This window comes from Gorilla gorilla, chromosome 7, assembly GCF_029281585.2.
Source record: "Gorilla gorilla gorilla isolate KB3781 chromosome 7, NHGRI_mGorGor1-v2.1_pri, whole genome shotgun sequence".
Classification (NCBI taxonomy): domain Eukaryota; kingdom Metazoa; phylum Chordata; class Mammalia; order Primates; family Hominidae; genus Gorilla; species Gorilla gorilla.
This window is the reverse complement of record NC_073231.2, coordinates 149,031,447-149,037,446: the sequence shown is the minus strand read 5'-3', so window position 1 is coordinate 149,037,446 and position 6,000 is coordinate 149,031,447.

The following is a 6,000-nucleotide window of genomic DNA, read 5'->3' as shown; positions in this document are numbered from 1 at the left end:
ACCACAGCCAAGGTGCCTGAGCATGGGTGTGGGGGATGTCCTGGGGTTCATAATTTTGGGGGGTTGCTAAACATTTAAACCCATGTTTGAACATTTACACCGACGGCACTGGGTTATGTATACTGACCCTCCGCTCGCTGCCCCCAATGGTTCTGTCACATCAGCACAGTCACAAGGTCTCCCACACAGACGGGCGTCCAGGACCCTCTCCCCAAACCTCTTCCTGGTGCCTAGCAGAAGCCCAGTGGGCCGAGAGTCCTCCTGAGACTCGGAACAGCAAGATCCCCCACAGGACAGGGGACGTGGACTTCAGCAAGCTGGGCCTCTTGAGGGCTGGGGGCTCGGGGTCCTGGCCCTGGGGTCGAACTGGGGGAGTCTCATCTATCCATCCCCGCCATGACCCAGCCTGCCCCCTCTCCTCCACCTTCTACCAGAGACCACACCTCTCATCTCAGAGCCACCCTCCACCTCACACCACCCTCAAAGCTGCTTCCTCTCCCACCTTCCCTCACTGCAGGCAGCCCCTCTCCCCAAAGGGCTCACTTCCCAGCCAATCCAGTGCCCACTGGCCCTGCATCCTCCATCTCCCATCCACTCCGTGAACAGCTTCCGAGGGTCTCCTCTTGGCCAGCACTGCAGCTGGGCGAAGGGTGGGGTGGGGCTGAGGTGTCTTTATTGAATGAAGGGTGGGGTGGGGCTGAGGTGCCATTATTGAAGACCCAGGTAGGTGCCACCTCCAGTAGGATGGGCTTCCAGAGGGATCCCCAGGAACCGCTCCCTTCCCTTGGGGAGCCCTTAACACCCTATCTGTTGTCATACTCTCTCCTCCCAGCATCTCCACCCCTCTTCATTTCTCTGTCCCCCGTTTTCAGCTCAGGGCCCAGCACAGCAGGTGACAGAGACTATTTGTGGGTGTACCTACCACCATGTTCCCAAACTACACCTGGGCTTCAGGGGTTCAGAGTGCCCCTGAATGCAGTCTTTGTCCAGAGCCAGAATCTCAGCTTTGGGGTTGCCTATGGGACATCTGTGCTTCCCGAACGCAGGTCTGTCCCAGGGCCCCAGAAACGGAAGAAGTAGTGGTACATTGGCTCTGGGGCCGGGCTCCACCCTCCCTGAGGCTCCCACCCCAGCCCTGCGGGGATCTGACGAGTGCCAGGGAGGGTGGGTCCCTTGGCCTCATCTTTCTCTCCAGGCCCTCACATGGCTGCTCGAGGGTGTCCCCCACTCCCATGTCCTCATTAGGGTATCCATTCTCACGAATGCACTCAGGAGGCGTTGCCTGTGATCAGTCCCGGGAATCCGAGACCACTTCCCTGTGGACAGTATGGCCAGGCACGTGCCTCCTGCATCAGAGCCAGAAAAGCTGAACCCTGAGAGGAACGACAGACAGGGGCACCCTGCGGAGAACTGGACTCCCAGACAGATGACGGTGCCACCCAGCTAGACCCCAGCCACGGCTGACACTGTAACACACACACACACACACACACACACACACACACACACACACGCACACACACCCAAGCAGCTTAGGATTTTGTGGTTTCATGTCTGTGCTATGTGAAGCTCCTTGCGAGGGGATGACTAGTGGGCAGTGGGAGGGCACAGACCAGCTGGGACCCCTGGGTGGACCCTTCAGTGCCCACTGCACCCTTTAGCCTCTGTGCTCAGGCTCAGGGGCCAGGCTCCCTTGCCAGTGGCTGCAGGTGCTAGGGTTAGGGTTAGGATTGGGGTTAAGGTTAGGGTAGAAATCCCTTTTTACTGCTCTCAATTGGTTCCCAGTCCTCTGTTCCAGGGTAGAGACGCTGAGGTAGGGAAGGGTGGGGTGAGATTTGGGGTGGAGTGGGTGGGACCTGCTGGTCAGTTGCATAAGAGGGGGCGCAGGGATGATTCGCTCCCCCTCCTGGGACACCTGGGCAGGGGGGAAGACGGGACAGGGCAAGGAAGGGCAGGGTTTGGAGGAGGACCAGGTGTTGGGGCGGGACAGGCAGGTGTGGGCGCAGAGCAGGCTCCCCACGGAGTGCAGGAGGTGGCGCCGGCGAGGTCGCCAGGCGTGTCCGGAGCGGAGAAGTCCCCGCGTGTAAGCGGCCCTTTCAGCCCGGGCAGAGGAGGCACGCCCGGGACGCTGGACCAGCCGTGTGGCAGGGAGGAGAGGGTCTTCCGACAGAGAAGCGAGCCCTGGCGCGGGCCAGAGGAGGGAAGACCGGGCGGGAGCCGCGGGGAGCCGGGCCGCGCGGGGAGGTGCGGGCGCAGAGCTGCGCTCCAGGGAGGCCTCCCGACGCCCAGGCCGGAGCCGGGGAGGAAGCCTCGGAGAAGACCGGCGAGCAGGGACCAAGGGGAGGCGGCCTCCTCACGGGTCAATCCTGGTCCCCGCGAGCTGGAGAGGAGGTGTCCCCCGAGGCAGGGGTTCGAGCAGGTGAAAAGAGGCCGCCCCTCTGCCCGCAGTGGGGAGCGCGCCCCCAGGGCCTCCGCCGTAATTTCCCTTCCCGGGGCGCCTGGGAGAGGCGGGCGGGTTTTGCGCAGGGCTGGATACGCAGGTTCATCAGGACAAAGAAAACCCAGGCAGCAAAGTCTGAGGCTTGGGACCGAGGAGGGAAGGAGGCAGGAGGGAGTGGACAGGGGAGGGCAGCGGTCTCCTGAGCACCCAGTGGGCGCTGGGTGGGCCTCCTCTCTGTTCTGAAACTTCCGGCGTCCGGCCAGGTCCGTTCTCCAGAATCGCCCTCACCTCCTGACTCACTGAGAGCACAAGCATCGCTCAGGGCTCCTGGGCCGGCTCCGGCTCAGCCCCGAGGGACAGGCTTGGAGGCAGAGATGTGGGGCATGGGAGGACTGGCAGGTGGAGGAAAAGGGCCTGGAGGGGAGAGGTCAACAACCAGAGGGAGATGTTGGCTGGGTCCACACCCACCGTGGGGCGTCCACACGCGCTGTGGGGTAGGCTGTCTACACTGGTGGGAGCAGGTGGAACAGATGCCCCTGTCCTCAGTGTGAGGGGAGTGGGCAGGATGACCGGGCACAAGGATGAGCAAGGAGAGGTGCTGGCCCAGCAGGAGGCGGGAGGACCTGGGATTTTGAGCAATGGGAGGGAGGTGATAGGAATTATTTGAAGGGGGCATCGTGGAGCCCAGACAGGCAGAAAGCGTCTAAAGATTTAAACCCCACTCCAGCAGCAGCTACATCATATATAAAAGGATGAATAAAGCCAAGGGTATACAGCTTACAAGAAACACACCTATCACATCACCCAGAGAGAGGACAGACAGTTAAGCACCCAATGCCGACCAGAAAGCTGATGTGGCTGCATTTCCAGCAGGCAAAGCACTTTGGAGGTAAATGTAATTACTGGAGATGAAGAAGGGAATTTCACAGTAAGTCCAATTCAGCAGGAAGATGCTGGCCTTAAATGCATGCACTGGAGGAGAAGGCTGAAAATTAATTGGCTATGCATCCGTCTCAGAAAGTTAGAGAAAGAGCAGTATAAATCTGAAGAAAGAATGAAACACAGATAATCACAGAACTTAATGAAATGGAAAACAAACTTACAGCACACGGCAGCTTGACCGAGGCTGCAGGCTGGTTCTTTGCACAGCCCAGGGACCCCCTGGTTGGAGGAGTGGCGGTCAGGAGAGCGAGGGCTTGGGTGAGCCTGGTTCAGCTGGTTGCCGATGGCACTGGGGCCTCGAGGTCTTTCCATTTCTCTGTTCTATCTCCTGTCAAATCGGCTTCATCCCAAACCTAGATCCTGAAGGGCCGCCAAGGGCAGCTCTGATTCCCTGTGTGTGTGTGGGGGCCACTTCCCAGAGATCCTGGAAGTCCCATCCCAGGGCTGCTCACCCCTCATTGGGCCGAGGGTGTATGAGCCCACTGAACCGTAAGCCGAGGCCAGAGAGAGGCCCTTGATGATCTCAGACCTGAGCCCACTTCCCCCACAGCCCAGGCCCCCATGGGGATAGTGGGTCCCCAAGAGGAGGGAGATGGATGTTTGGGGGAACAATGTGGTATTTCTAGATATTAGTACTTCTCAATGATTCGGCCTAATTTCGAGTCAGCCTCTGTTGTGCCAGGTGGCAAACTTAACCACAGCCAATTCCCTGGGACGCACATGTGCTCCTGGGGTGGCCCTTCCAGGACACACCTGCCTGGCCAGTCTCCAGTGAGGTCCAGGCGGCCTCGGCCCAGACCCCTCTGCAGTGCAACAGACCACAGCCAGACCACTGCTCTGTCCATGGAGCCCGCCTCGGGCTGGGCCCCTGCCGTCCTCCCAGGTCCTCGGATGGAGCAGCATGTCTGGACAGAATGGCGGGTGGTGAGACCAGAGGACACAGGTACTACACGGCATGAAGGCTTGCCATGCACAGTGGCTCCACACCTCGACTCCCCTGAAACTCCAATCCCCTTCTCATCCAGTGTCTCTCCACCCGGGCCAGGAGTGTGGGGACTGAGCCCCAGCACTGAATTGGGGGTTCCAGGGTAGGGACCCTCACCTGCAAAGCAGCCCTTGGCCGAGGGGTTGCAGGTGAGGTGGGACCCGGGTCCAGTGCCCATCCCCCTCTGTGCAGGGCACCTGTGCCCCCAAGTATGGCCCCAGCCACCCCGGGTATCTGGAATGGGCCATGATTGATCTGTCCCACCCCATTGAGTACCTACCCTTGCAGAAGGCGATGCTGCGTGGCCCAAGCCACCTGTCACACCCCCCTGCTCCAAAGGTGGGTCCAGGCTTTCTTTGTGCCTGGGCCTCTGTTGCAGGGCTGTCCCACCTGCCAGGGGTGTGTGGGGGAGCCCAGTGGGTCTGGCCCCGCTCCCGACCCGGAAGCTCACATACAGGGCTGGGTTCCGCTCATGGGGTGCCAGCTCAGGTGACAGGTGATGTCACCTCCCGAGCCCCAGGTGAGCCCTCGGGAGCCTTCCTCCACTGCCCACCCACAGGCCCCGCTGTGAGGCGAGGCTGAGCGTCACCTCCCACCTGGCCCTCTCAGCCAGCTCACTCAGCCTCTGGGTATGGCGGGGCTGCCAGTCCCTGCAGGAAGTCTGACCTCCGGAAGAACAGAAGACCACAGGGAGACCCAGACCAGAGCCCCCAACACCTGCTCCCCACCACCGCCGCTCGGCCGCAGGGCTCCCTCACAAGCTCGGCGCTCCCCACACCGTTTCTCCTTGGAAGGGTCCCAATGCCCCAGACCTGGCACCTGCAGCGTCTGTCAGGGAGCCCCTGAGTCCAGCCCCCTCCTCCGCAGACACCGACTGAGCTCAGCTGCGTGCAGGCCGGTACTGAACACGCACACCCGGGGAGCCGGAGCTGGGGGCGGGGCGTGATGTCACAGGAGCAAACACAGAGCCTGGGGCCAGGAGGTGGGAGATGGGGAGGGGGCTCAGGGAACTAGGGACACTTCACTTCCTGGGAAGAAACCGCAGACTGCAGACCCAGGCCAAGGCTGTCCAGGCTCCCAGGCCCGACTGAGGCTGGAGAGGGAGGGCTGAGAAGGGGCAGGAACTTGAGGGTCTGGGGGCCCCCATAGCTCAGCAGGTGAACAGGAGCCCCCAGGGCAGTCCCTGAAATTTCACTAGCCACTCTTCCTCATCTGCAGAGGAGCCTTTGGCCCCAGAGTCTGCAGACCACACACACATGCACACACTCATATGCACATACATGCACACATGCACGCACACACACGCACATGCACACACACACGCACACGTGCACACACGCACACGCACACACTCGCTCACATGCACACACACAAGCACATGCACACACGCACACACATGCACACACAGACATGCTCACATGCACACACACATGCACAAACACACTGTCACATGCACATGCATGCACACATGGGCACACGCACACACACATACACATACACACAGGCACACACACGCAATACACATGCATGCACACACATGCACACACAGACACACTCACATGTGGATACGTGCACACACGCACACACGCACACATGCACACACACAGACATGCTCACATGCACATACATGCAC